General features: G+C 42.3%; 1 long non-coding RNA gene across 1 annotated transcript in view; it reads right to left on the bottom strand.

The window, feature by feature from the left end:
• LOC143007887 (uncharacterized) overlaps positions 1–11960 on the bottom strand; it is a 70406-nt gene extending 58446 nt beyond the window's left edge. Inside the window, exon 1 of the long non-coding RNA XR_012964531.1 lies at positions 11800–11960. This is a non-coding gene — a long non-coding RNA (uncharacterized LOC143007887). The remainder of the gene's footprint in view (positions 1–11799) is intronic.
• Between the last annotated feature and the right edge of the window lie 1414 nt (positions 11961–13374).

The raw sequence follows: 13374 nt of genomic DNA, 5'->3' as shown, positions 1-13374 counted from the left end.
CCACGCGAATTGGAAGCTGTCACCCGTAATTGGAGAAATCACGACAGCACGAAGTTAAGTGCTCCACAGTCCCCGGGTGAAGAATCTGATGGTGCACACTGCGGCACCAAGAGGTGGGAAGATTTTTCTATGCCCCCCACCTCCCTCTCTACCAATCTATCCATCCATTCATTGTTGACTTTGGTGCTTTAGTTTACCTTGCATTCTAACCAACATCCTCAAACACATCTGTCACATTGAGTAAGCAGTGATGAGGAAATTCTAAGTTGCTTAAAACATCAATAAGATGCCGTTCTCAGATGAAGACAAGCTACACAGACTTTCATCACGATCTTTGGCCTTTCCCACAGCCCACACATTCCACTGAACATATTCCACAATCTGGGCGATCAACCACATCTGATGACAACATGCCATAATATGGCAGAAGATTCATGCAGACTGTGGCACAATTTTCTGACAGAGTGACAACTGTGTGCACAGTGCACGGATCCCGGGTCCCGCAGAGCGCTCAGGGTACCATCAAACCGACAGCTCAATGTCGACACGGACCCCCTTTGTCCCAAAGATAGAGGCAAAGTTGTAGGCACAGCTTAGAGTTTGGCTGTTCCAGTTGCCCCCAAACAAAGAAAACTGTCATTTTCTATGACAGGAGCAAGATTGCACCACTTCATCCCGGACCAACAACGGCATCTATGAGCTGCAGTCGGATTCTGGCAGATCTAGCTCGGCTCTAGGAGACCCGTTTGTCTTTCTGGTGTCAATGAGAAACTCAGTGATTGGGACAGATGGAGTTGATGTTGACAGAGGTTCAGGTCCGTGTAGGTCAAGTGTGAACTGGTGATGAGGTCAGAGGACGCGGGACTCCAGAGAAGCAAAGGCAAAGGGAGGCCAGCTTGATGTTAAATTTGAGAAGAATCTAAAACTGGGGCATGCATTGTGCCGTTCCTCACAGGAGCGCACACTTTTGTCAAGAGGAAACCATGCAGGCTGTTTTTAGCTCCATGATTGGAACTTAATCACTATAATCCGTTCCTTGGATTATGATGGTACAGCTATTTAATAAACCATCTGTGTGGCGGTGCCTTTTTGCTAAATTGACAGCTCACCTACCACTAATTGTGAATCGATTCCCTGATTTCACTATTTTTATATTTTGCATTCATTTATCATTCCAATTCGTTGCACTTTTAACCTCCTCTTTGGCTGCATGTTAGGACTTAATGTACTAATAGCTGTTATCCCCACATCTGGTTAGAAAAGAACAACGGTACATCACAAATCACAGGCACGTCAACTCTGAATTTAACCCAAGCCTTTCATTTTCTAGTTAAAGGGAAAAGGTGCAGAAATGCTAATCGAGGAGATGGAATCCTATAGGGTCTCTGAAATGCAAATTCAAAGGACATGAAAAGGAAATAAGAAAAGCGGTGAGATACTAACGGTGCTGGTGTGTGGTGCCGAGAAACAATTTGAAGTACAGAAACACATTAATTACATGGGGAATATACTGTATTTCATAGTTGGGGGAGAAAATACTTGTATCAGTACTGTATGCACTGTATGTGTATCTCCATTCTAATGCTGTTGTTTTCATCTCATTTAGTATGTCTGTTGTGAGTGCATTCTAATTATAATGTGACCTTGAGGTCTTGGTATGTGGACCGATATAAACGACTATTATTATTAAAACGACAATATGAAGTGCTGTAATGCGTTATGGCATTGAATTTGGTATTGAACAGATATACTTTTGAATCTAATATCCTCTACTAACATAAACAAACATCAATTAAATGTTCCCACAAACAATACTCTGCTTTTCCGCTGAAGTCCCCATAATTCAAAATATTCATCATGATCACTTCATAGTTTTTAGACGAGTCCTCTAAACATTGAGCCTGTATCAACTGTAGTGACTGCTTCAAAAGTATTTACTGTGTTTAACTTGAAAAGACAACAAAACGTGAAAACAAAATACCTTTCAGTTTGTTTGAATATTTAACGAGTTGTAGTATTTACATATCTATACTTTATCTGTGGTTGAAGCTACCTCCTCAAAGCAGCAATGTTGTTATTCTAGATTTACTGAAAGTGTTAATCATTGAAAGTGAACCGACCTGAAAGTGTAAACAACACATTCTGCTGGTATCTGACTAAACTGGGCTATCTAATATTACAAACACGGTTGTTTACACTCGACTAGATAATGCAGTGTTGAAGTAGTTATTACTCTGCGCTCATTAAGATTGATGAAGAGGTGTCATGTACTCCACGGCACTCAGAAACAATTAAAAATAGCTCCTTCACCGTCTCCGCCACGGTGGAATTTGCGGTTCCCATGGCCACACTCGGTTAGAGACAACTCTTGACTGAGGCGGGCGGACCAAAATAAATAAATAAATGAATAAATTAATTAAATAAAACATCTGCTGCCCTCGCTCTCCTTACCCCTGCTGCCTGAGTGTACACAAGCTCTCATCAGGGTGTGACAGGCAAAGGCTCATGGGAGATTTGAATGTAGTTGTTTATTTTGAACCAAACAACCATTATTATATCTTTGTTAAAGGATGAACAACAGGTAGACACCATCTACCTAATGAAGTGAAGTATTAAGATGAGAGAAAGCGTCTATGCCAAATACGGCAGAGCCCGGTCGTCCAAATTCATATTGATGTTCGAGTAAAAAGGTAAACTTATCCTATATTTTAGCATTGCCCATTTGACAACACATTGTGAAACTTTTATGTGACATTAGCTTCTCCTATCAGCGTGCGATGTCAGAAAATGTTTGAATAATGTATAACATGCTACTTTTTTTGTTCATTTTGTTGATACTGGCGCGGGAACACGCTCGACTGCATGATAAGTTGCATTTCCAGCCGGATAATGGAGAGCGCACAGGGAGCAGTGTGGGGCAGCATTATGCCACATCTGTTTTACCTCGGGATTTTAAGGTGATGAGACAAAGAATAATTCATGCAGATGTTGAATTTTTAATAATAATAATATACGGGCTGATATGGGAAATGCCAATTTTGTCTCAGCGATTACGGCAAAGGCGGTTTCACGCTGTGTGTCCGTATCAGGAGAGACAGGCTGCAGGGGAGGGAGGGGCGGCCCTATTGTTGTGTGAAAACCTTCCAACTCTGCTACAGGTTGAAAAATAAAACAGAAATGGCGATAAAGACATTTCCGTAGACTCGTTTTTAGAAATATGCTGTAATTTAACTGAGATGCAAGGTTTTTGACTGACAATCTGTGCCTGTGGTCATACCAGATTCATGGCACTTTATGGTGTGGCGTACACATTTCTGATGGGGTTGTCATGTGTTTAGGATTGCCTATAACACGTTATGGGCAAAATAAATATGCAGCTTCACAATTTATAGCCTGGTGTATAAGGTCCTTGTCATTGTGTAGTAAAGATCTATAATGCATTATGATGTAAGGTATCTAGATATTTCCTGATGTCATTTTGTAATTCTAATCTCCTCATAGATTTGCAGGTTTTATCTTGAAAAAAGAGAGCCGTGATTATGACATACCGCTGTCACCTGTTCAGCCAAAGTCTATTTCGCTCGCAAAGGTAGACATTCAAAGCCATTGAGAATTTGAGTGCCGCTCCCTCGATGCTCGTCTTCCATCTTCCCTAATAAATTCAAATGAATTCAGCCTCGCCAAGAGCAACCGGGGGAGTTAAGTTATTTGTGCTGGGCCGACACCCCTGTTCTGCTCATCTTTACACAAATTCAATTTCAATTTGGGAAAACAGAGTCGCTGTTATTACACATTTGTCAAACATCAACATTAGTCTGAATGGTCCAGCGGGGGAGGTGCTGGCATGTAGCGCATGATTGTCGTTTCCCTGAAGAAAATCAGATTGCGCATTGTTAATGTCGCCCACGCAAACCTTTAAATCTGTGTATTAATTCCTCATAGTGACGTGGAAGCCTCAAAAAAGCACAAGGCGATATTTGAGCTGCTCTAGTTTGTTGCACATTCAGTGTCCATCATTTTCCTCAGATGTTTTGAACACGACAAAAAGCAGCGACGGTTTAAACTGTAATAACACTGAAAAGAATGCACTTTAAGTTCCTGCCAAGGTGCCCGAGGCCAATCTACATAGTCATGCGCAAAATTAAACTGCTAAAATCCACGATACAGCAGCAAAGCAATAATCAAAGCATTAAGCCTGCACTATAAGTGGACACAGGAAAGGCTAATTGGAAAAGAAAAGTTTTAAGATGATTACTTAAAGTAAATGAAGTAAGAGAAGTTAAGCACAGGTCCAAGGTTGGTGTGTAACTCTGCTCGGGGCCAGAAATGCTGAACGTCTTATCAGCCCTGCAGCAGAGCAGAGAGGTGAAGTGTGTGAGCAGGTAGTTTTTTGGGGGACTTGGGGGGATACAGTGCACATAAAGTTGCTGGAACCGACCTAGACAAGCATTTGTCAGCACATTTTCGGCGGCTTTCTGGCAGCATCAGATGAAGAAAGGTTTGAAAGAGAAACAAGAAGGTGAACACATGAAAGAGGGACAGTGAGGAGTGAAACCTCAGCAGTGGTTTTGATTCGCTCATTGATCTGGGAAGTCTGACACACACACACACACACACACACACACACACACACACACACACACACACACACACACACAAACACAGGGCTCTCCCTCAGTGCACTCTCTGTCTCCTATCAAGGGAGAAGGCAAACATGTCAGCACTGCGTTAATGACCCAAAGACTGAATAAAAGTATGAAGTTTAACCATCTTCATTAGTTCCCTATAAAGGAGTTACAGTGGTTACACATTCTTAAGTAGGAATGCCCTCTGAGAGACGCTTCACCGTGCCACAGGTTTTGAGAGTTTATTGTGGTATAATAATTTAATGGTTGGGCTTGAGTGCTTATAATAGTACTCTTAAAAAGGTATGAAATAAATGTTGGGGCACCAGCACTAAATGGTTTCTGAAAATGGCCAGATACAAATGTAGTGTGTTACTGACAAAAGTTGTTGCAGCGCCACCATCAGGTCACGATGCCTTCAAGTGTTGACAGAAGCATCGGGATAATAAACAGAGCTCAATCGGGTGGGACAGGATTTTTGCCAATCCTCAATTTCAAGTTGAGAGTAAAGAATAATTGCATAACATTTTTCCTCCCAACTTTAATGGACATGAACCTATGAACTCTTTGAGCACCCTTTAAATATCTACAAGAAGTGACAACTAAATGACAGGCTTCATGAAAGGTGCCTGTTGGTAGTGTCACAAATCAAGAGGCTTGCTATGTTTTTGTGACACCAAGTTTAACTCACTCAGTTTGACTCACTCTCGCGCGCGCACACACACACACACACACGTTTGCCTTTTCTTCCTTGTCGTTCTCCACTTTGCACCTAAAAGGACAAATATGACTTAAAATAATTGTTACAATAGCACCCTTCAGGCTGAGCAGTTGATTGCCGCTGCTCGCCCTGCTTGGCTTTCACTTCAAATCATTTCAGAAGTGCCTGCTCAAACAGACCGGGGTAATTTGTCTTTCCAATGACTTGCGACTGAGGAATACATCGACTTTTGGCAAATAAACTTCACCGACCAATCTCAATCTCTCCTCTGCAAATTTGGACCGCAGGTAATCGTGGGCTTTTGATTTAAGATTCAAAACTTTAGGATTAAGAAGTTTTTCCGTCGCTTTCTTCTGGTGACATTGGCTTGGTGTTGGTCAAAGTCGAGTTCAAAGTGGATGAAGAAGATCACAGTGTTATTAACTACACGCTTCGACTTGTACAGTTAATTTAAAAATGTATATTATGGTCTGGTGGTTATTAGGACGCGACAGCGAGATATTAAGTTGACGGGTCGCTTCATGAAACAGTCTGAGATTGTCTAGTGGGTGGAATTGCAGCGAAAATGTGAACCACAACTCTTATCGCCTTAGAACATGAGACGTGCTCCAAGGTTTTTCCCCAATCAGATTCCATCACGAGGAGGCACAAGGTATCAGGCAAGAACGGTTGCACAGTTTAACACCTGAAAGGAATTGGCAAATTGTGTTCCATCATCCTTTAATTAGGGCATTACTGTTCTAAACCTGGCAATTAGCGTGTCGTAGACTGTGAAGTTCGTGTCATTCACAGGGGAAAAAGAAGTACTGCGTGAATTATCCTAATTATTCCCTCAAATTGGACAAAGCATGTAAGCGTTCCTGCAATGTTCGTCCCAGGTCAAATGACGTGACTTGCCGTCGCTCAAAACACGCTCTGTATTTTGACAAGTTCCGCATTTTAAAATGTGATGCTCTTATTTCTTATCTCGGCGTGACGAATAGAAAACATTGGTGGAATTTCTTGAAATAGTGTCCTTTCATCAGAGGACTTAGATACAGAGAAACAGCTCAAGCTGGAGAGGATTCCTGAACAATCTCTCACCTTCTCAAGAGGTTGAACGATTGTTTACTTGATGGGGGTGTGCAGAAAAAGGTGCTTAGAAGTCTCATAAATTGGGTGCCACTTTGAAACGGCCATAACAGACATCGTGCGAGTCATTTCACAGCTCGCAAAAATAGCCATGGGGGCATCGCACGGGAGGCCGGATGTTTTGATCACGGCAAACAAAAGCTTCCCGTTATCCAACATCAGCCAGACAGCAGGACTGTGCGAGTATGCAAGCGCCGCCATTTAGTTATTGTGACTTCAACATATTTGAAAACTAATGTCAGGATTTGCTTCATCAGTGAGAGAATAACTCCTGATCTTTCCTCCGGTCTTCCTCCAAGCGTTCAATCCAACTCTCTTTGACCACACCACCTTGAAAACTAATGACCAGTGTGACATTTGCCGTGTGCACCCAGGCTGCAAACTGTAAGACAACCTCGTTCTTTATTCCTGCACAACTATCAAGCACAACCTCTCAATTCTCACAAGTTCATCCCCTCTTGAACCAACCATAAATATTTGCTGTGCACACTCATGCTCCCAACAGTAAGAAGGCTATTGATTTTAATGACTCCACAACCTTTCCCCCAGTGCCACCATCAGACCCAAACTTTGGCGGCCATTATAACAACTCTGTCACCTCAAATGTGTGTGAAAGTAATGGCTAACTGGGGAGATTATTAGGCCTTGGTGGAGGTCTGGGTTCTATTGAGTGCTTTCTTGTTGGTCATTAGCTGCAAGGATTTTTGACAGTGGCCCAACTTTTTGAAGAGCAACTAAGGAGAGCAGCGCAGCCCTGCTCTTTGAAATTCACAAACAAATCAAAACGCTACCGAAAATTATGGCCCAGGTCTCTTATGTGCCACTTTCCTCATCAAAGAGCTGTTCAGACAACGACAGGTAAGTCTTCCACAAGTGTTATTTTTTTCAGGAAGCAAAGAGACTCAAATGTAAGTAATGTAATGTAAATGTAATGTAATAATAATCAGACTTAGGTAACAGAACTAGCACACCCTTGTCTGCCACACTTTTGGTGTCTTGAAATCATGTCCATGTCACCTATTTCCATCTCAAACATGTGAACAAGAATGCTCAGAATCGCTAATTTCAGACTGAATATTGACCTTTGTGATGAAGTCCTACCCCAGGGAAAATCGGGGCAAATGGGCTTTCAAGGAACACTGTTATTAGCTGCTGAGCTAAGGTAGATATAATCATATAAAAAGAGAACATATGGTGGGCTTCAGGAAATCACAAACAATTCAATACTTTTAATTACTCATGGTGCAGAAGCGAATAATGGCTTAATGAAATATAGAGAGCATCGCCATTACTTCTCACGTAGACAAGTCGAGGGTTCATTTTTCAGGGACCAAAGAGGCACAAAAGAACACTAAGTAATTTACATTAGGCTTAGGTAATGGAGCTAACTGTACGTCACCTTTGTCTGCTTTTATTCTGCATCTATTAACCGTTTCACTTCGATTCTAAATAGACGCTGTTGCAGAACAAGAATTCCCGATGCCTCCCTGGAGAACCGGTTTCATTAAAAAGCATACAAACATCAAACATGTCTTAATATCATGGGCCTGTACAAAGGGGAAAGGGCTTACGTAATTTAATTCCGGGATCAATAAGTCATTGAGAGTTCTCTAAAACAGATATTTCCCCCTGGAGGTGTACATTAGAGCTGTACGCTGTGATTTAGTGCCGGGGTCCCGTTGTCTGTGTACCCAGACTTCCTCTCTCACCTTTCAACATTGATTTCCATCCCACCGCTTTGGATTTTTTCTCCAAATAACTTATTCCCTCCGCGCTTCAAAGGTCATGGATTTCTGCCTCTTTGTGCGGTTTGTGTGCAGGCGTGTGTGCACGCGCGTTTGCATGTTCTTACAAAGAATGTGCGCGCCTGTGTGCAAACGTGGGGGTAAACAGCAATTGTGAAACTAGACGCAGTGTTATTATTCCACACATTCCAACATATCTGGAAAGAAACAGTTTTAATCGTCAAATGCAATACGGCACAAACATCTTTGAGAAGTTTTCCCGCATACATTTGCGAGTGTCTGACACACAGTTCCCTTCAACAGCTGGCACAGATTAATCTCCATCCTTGCAAGTCTGGGTAAGGCGTAAAGTTCCGAAATCAAAGTCTCACAGGTGCAAAATTGAATCTTAAATGTAAATTGATTTGGAGATCAAACAATCTCTAGCCCCTCTATCATTTTAATCAGACAAAGTCGAGGCACTGGCGGTGTTGAGAGGTGCTTGAAATTCTGAATTCACCAAACCTTGATTAAGAGAGTGTGAGTGTGAGTGTGAGTGTGTGTGTGTGTGTGTGTAAGAGGGAGTCTTAGCGGCTGTGTCATACAGGCTGTTAAGACTGAAGAGGCTGATTTCGACATATTTTGAGTGATTCTAGCCTTAAGCTTTGGTGAGTTTGGCGAGTTTAAGTGTGTTCTCTTGGTTTGGGTAATTTTCCGAAGATCAGGATGAAATGTCGGCTTAAATGAACCTTCTGACATGCATTCAGAAGGACAAAATGGGGGGGGGAACATCTCAGAGTGTCTCATCATCTACCCCCAACTCCTCGTGTCCTCACTCCTCCGCCTCCTTTTCTCTGCCTTGCTCAACACCACGACTGCCCACTCTCGGCCCGCAGAAAGGGTCCGGGTGGGAGACCGGGGTAGGAGAGTTGAAGGTCTTGTCCATGATCTGCCCAGCTAATTACCCTGTGTAGCTACCGCCACTATTCCCCCCCCACCCCCCCCCCTTTACCAGAAAACAGATTAAACTCTTGGGAACGAACTGCTCTAGATTTTATGCTACATTGAACTCTTAACAAATTAGAAGAGGGTCATCCACGGACAGCTAATTGCAAGAAGCATATGGTGCATTAACTCATAATCAAGATTAAATCACAGTCTTCGGACTGTGGCATTTGGTCTCTTTTAGTTTCCTCTCCTCATAAGTGAAAATTGTAGCTTTACTTCTACCGCAGAAGCCTAAATAAATAATCACAGAATATGATGTTGAACTAGGGAACCAATTAGGCTTCAAGATAATGTGTGAAAGGGAAAGGGTAAACTATGACCAGAACAATAAACTGTCATTTCATGCCCTTGACATCTTGCATGTGAATATTTCTGAAACAGAAAATAGACGTCTTTGTACAAAAAAGAGATTGTTGACAAAATGAATAAATGAGGGATCCGGGGGTTTCATGGGAACGACAGATGGAGGCAGATCAAAGTGACTGTAAACTGTGAGGGCTCAGCAGAATTTATGAAGGGAAAACAATGTAAATGTGCCAGAGCGGTAGATGGTTTCTGTTTCAAGTGTTGTGTTGGCCAGAAAACACACCATGCCTCACAGTGTGGAGTGAACGAAAAGGTGCATGTTTTTACCAAAAAACTCATTGCCAAACGAAAGGAGCTAGACTACAATCCTGAATCTAAAACTCAAATATCTCACACTACACAACACAAACATGGTCCACACCAGCAAGATACCATCAATTCCCACCCTGTGTGAGGTGTATTGGTGGAGCTATCAATAGCCACAGCAAAGGCTTCACCTTACCAAGCTCGGTGTGACCCTCAAACATCGACACTTATCAGCCTTGTGGTTCTCAGGCTGACCTCCTTTTTTGTCCACTTCCTTTGTAACACTGTGTGACACTCAAAGGCCTCGCCATTCACACTGGCCTTTATGTGGCCTTTACCTCCTTTTCTTCTTATCTTCAGAGAACAGCAACAAATGAGCGCAATCAAATGGCGATGACATAGGAATATCATATTTGTGTGTGTGTGTGTGCGTGTGAGTGTGAGCGTGTGTGAGCGTGTTTGGGACGCCATAATGATTGCAGGAGGTGAGAGACATGGGTGAAACTCAAAAGTGAAGTGAGGGAGAAAGAAAAGTGAGAGGATGAAGATCCCCTGCCAATAAACCTGACATTTCTCCTCTCTGCGCTCCGAAATCTCACCAATAACAATTAGCACCGTAATTGTTTACCTAATTATGATTAAATATCTGTTGTGGTACCAGGAAAGCACTCTCCTTCGCAGCTCTCACATCCTCATTTCCAATAGAGCAAATGTCAGGAGGAGTCGCAGCGTTCCCCGAAGTGAACGCATATAAGTTCATCATGTTTCCAGGGGTGTAAACACAGATAAACAAAGAAATTTGCACACCCTCAAACACAATCAGCTACACAAACACACAGTACAGTACACAGTCTGGGCGCCGCCTTGACCTCAATTTGAAAACACGGCTCTGGTTTTGTTTGCCAGTGGGTCGGTGCTTATCAAACTTTGCTGAAACCAAACGTCTGAGGGCATAAACTGGGGAAGGGCAACTTCGTGTGGCATAGATTCCCTTCCAAGTTCCAAAAAAAGACTCATCTGGTTGTTTCTGACAGATAAACAAAGCTGGAAAGCAAAGCAAACCAAGGTACTTTCGCTGTTGAACTGTCTCACACAAGGTTTCCTTTTTTATCCCTTATATATTGAGGGTGTCCTTGTCTAGATGTTTTAGTGGTGTGGGCCTTTAAAAGCTCTTAAAATGTATGTGATAATAGGCGACACGAATCAACTTGACTTGAGAATGTCCACTTTGGGAGATTTTCTACTACTCCAAAACATTTCAAAGGGTTAAGTACTCTTATGCCACCACATTTACATGTAGTAGACACTTTTATACAACACAGGCAAAGATCTAGCCTGGAGAATTCGTCTGGTGGTTGTAATTACTGTAGTTACAATGTTTTAAGAGCTTACTTTAACCCTCTGGAGTCTCCATGTCATAAAGTCATTTTCAATGAATTTTAGGAATATTTCTTTAGATTTGAGATAGTTTGAGATCTTGATTTTTGAAAATGTTTTTTATTTCACTGTATTATCATATATTTTCTAAGTATTTTTGAGCGTGATTTTTAGTTTCTTCCTAGTTTTTGGTTTTCTAGAATTACTAAGCAAACAAATCATCCAAAACAAAGTTGTTGCCATTCTCTTGGGTAGCTGTAACTTCAGTGTTTTTAGGAGGAATATTTTCAGACTCCATTGTCGACTTGGTCATGTTGTCAGTTTTGCACAGTGTGGTACAGACAAATGCATGTGATGTTTCCTTTTTCCTGTGTTGCCATCATGTTATTGTGTTCATAGCTGGAACGCAGGGATTTTTGAATCTATTGCCCTTTGATAAAGAGACATTGACCCCCAGATAAATTGATTCACATTCATCTCATCACCTCGCGGCCCCTCTGCTGGCAATTCTAAAGGGACAGGTGAGCGTGCTTCTCCACTCCGTCCTAACCTGCAGGTTCCAGCTGTGACCATATTGCTGCTGTTCCAGTCTGAGTGTTACCTCTTCCCCGTCGTCCCTTGCTACGCTTCGGGCCGCTCTTCACTCCACTCCTCCTGTGGCGGAACCGTCAGGTTCTTGTTACTAGGCAACCACCGTCTTAAGATTTTTTCCCCAGCAGAGTTTTGAAGGTAATAAAACAATGCCCCAACACAAACAGCAGCGGCAACCGGAAAGACCTTGAAGAAAGAGAGAGGCAGAGATTCAGTGCCATATTCCAATTAAACAAGTGTTATTAGACAGACCAAACTCAGTGGAGGTGATGCTTAAAGATACTGAAGGAAAATCTATGACGTTCTGCACTTGCTACAGATACATCTCCTCCTTACTTAAATTGAATTCTTATCACGAGATGGCTGAGCATCCAAGCTGAGAAACAGCTGTCTTCTTCAAGGTTACTCAGCCTCAAGGTTATGCAAACATATGGTAATGTATTGCTTCAATCTCAGCCTGTTGATACATAACCCTACCACTCGATTACAGTTATGGGACGTCTGCGTGCAAGTTTTGATTGACATCTGTCAGGCTGATTTGGTGTACGGTCCCTTGTGACATTGCAGAGGATGGTCAGCGATGGATTCAGACACACAACGGGACAGATTTATATCTTGCTTGTATATGTGGAATATGCGGATGCAAAAGCACGCAGTGTATGGACACAGGAGAATACACAAACCAACACACTTGTCAAGCATATTTGATTGGGAAGAGGAAGATTTTTTGTCTTTCCTCTAAGATACCCAGAGAAATTAATGCATCGCAAACAAAACATTTGGAGTCGGATCACCACAGATCTGCCTGGCACACTGAATTATCACTAGGCACCAGGGAAAGGGATATTTTTTGTTATATTTCATTTGCTGTTTTTCTCCCTTCCCCCATCGCAGCTCTTGTTGGAGACAGAACATCAGAGGCGAGCTCTTACTTACTAATACAAGCGATAAACCACCCCCACATGGTTATGTCTGAATTTCCCCTAACGTACTCTTTATGACCAACACAGAAGAGCTCAGACCAATGCGCTCCTTTACCCAAAACAATGAAAAATTAGAGTCAAAGTTAGAGCATGAGAAACTTTGTCGCAAGACCGTCTCTTGACATCCAAACTACAGGAATGCACCACTCCGCAGTAATCATCGGATATGGCACTGAAAGAACATGGCCCCCAGTGGCGCCCATTCCATCCAAACTCATTATTTAATTGTATAGTTTCAATCTGTGCTGTTGCGGTTAGATTGTCGGCAGCGTCGCAGGGCGGGACAGGAGACGAGAGAGACGAGTGCTGCCCTTACTAATCAAAATGCAAATATCTGTCTCCCAATTGGCGCATTAGTACATCTTTGAGGGTGAATCTCAAGGCTCTAAATTGAAAGATGATGAATGTGCAGGCTGCATTTTTTTGCTTTCAGATTCCAGCTATGCCAGGCAGCACTGAAATGAAAAAGTCATACACATAAATAAATTAAATAGACAAAAGTAAACAACAAATGGGGTGGGATGATGTAAGCGCATGAAAAGGTACAGGAAGACAGTGCTTTAAGGGATGTAGTAGATCTGGTAATGGCATGCTACCAGTAA

The sequence above is a fragment of the Genypterus blacodes genome, unplaced genomic scaffold, assembly GCF_046128005.1.
Source record: "Genypterus blacodes isolate CSIRO-AG114 ecotype Tasmania unplaced genomic scaffold, CSIRO-AGI_Gbla_v1 ptg000011l_1, whole genome shotgun sequence".
Classification (NCBI taxonomy): Eukaryota; Metazoa; Chordata; class Actinopteri; order Ophidiiformes; family Ophidiidae; genus Genypterus; species Genypterus blacodes.
Note: the sequence above shows the minus strand (reverse complement) of the source record. Positions and strands in the feature narration are given on the sequence as shown.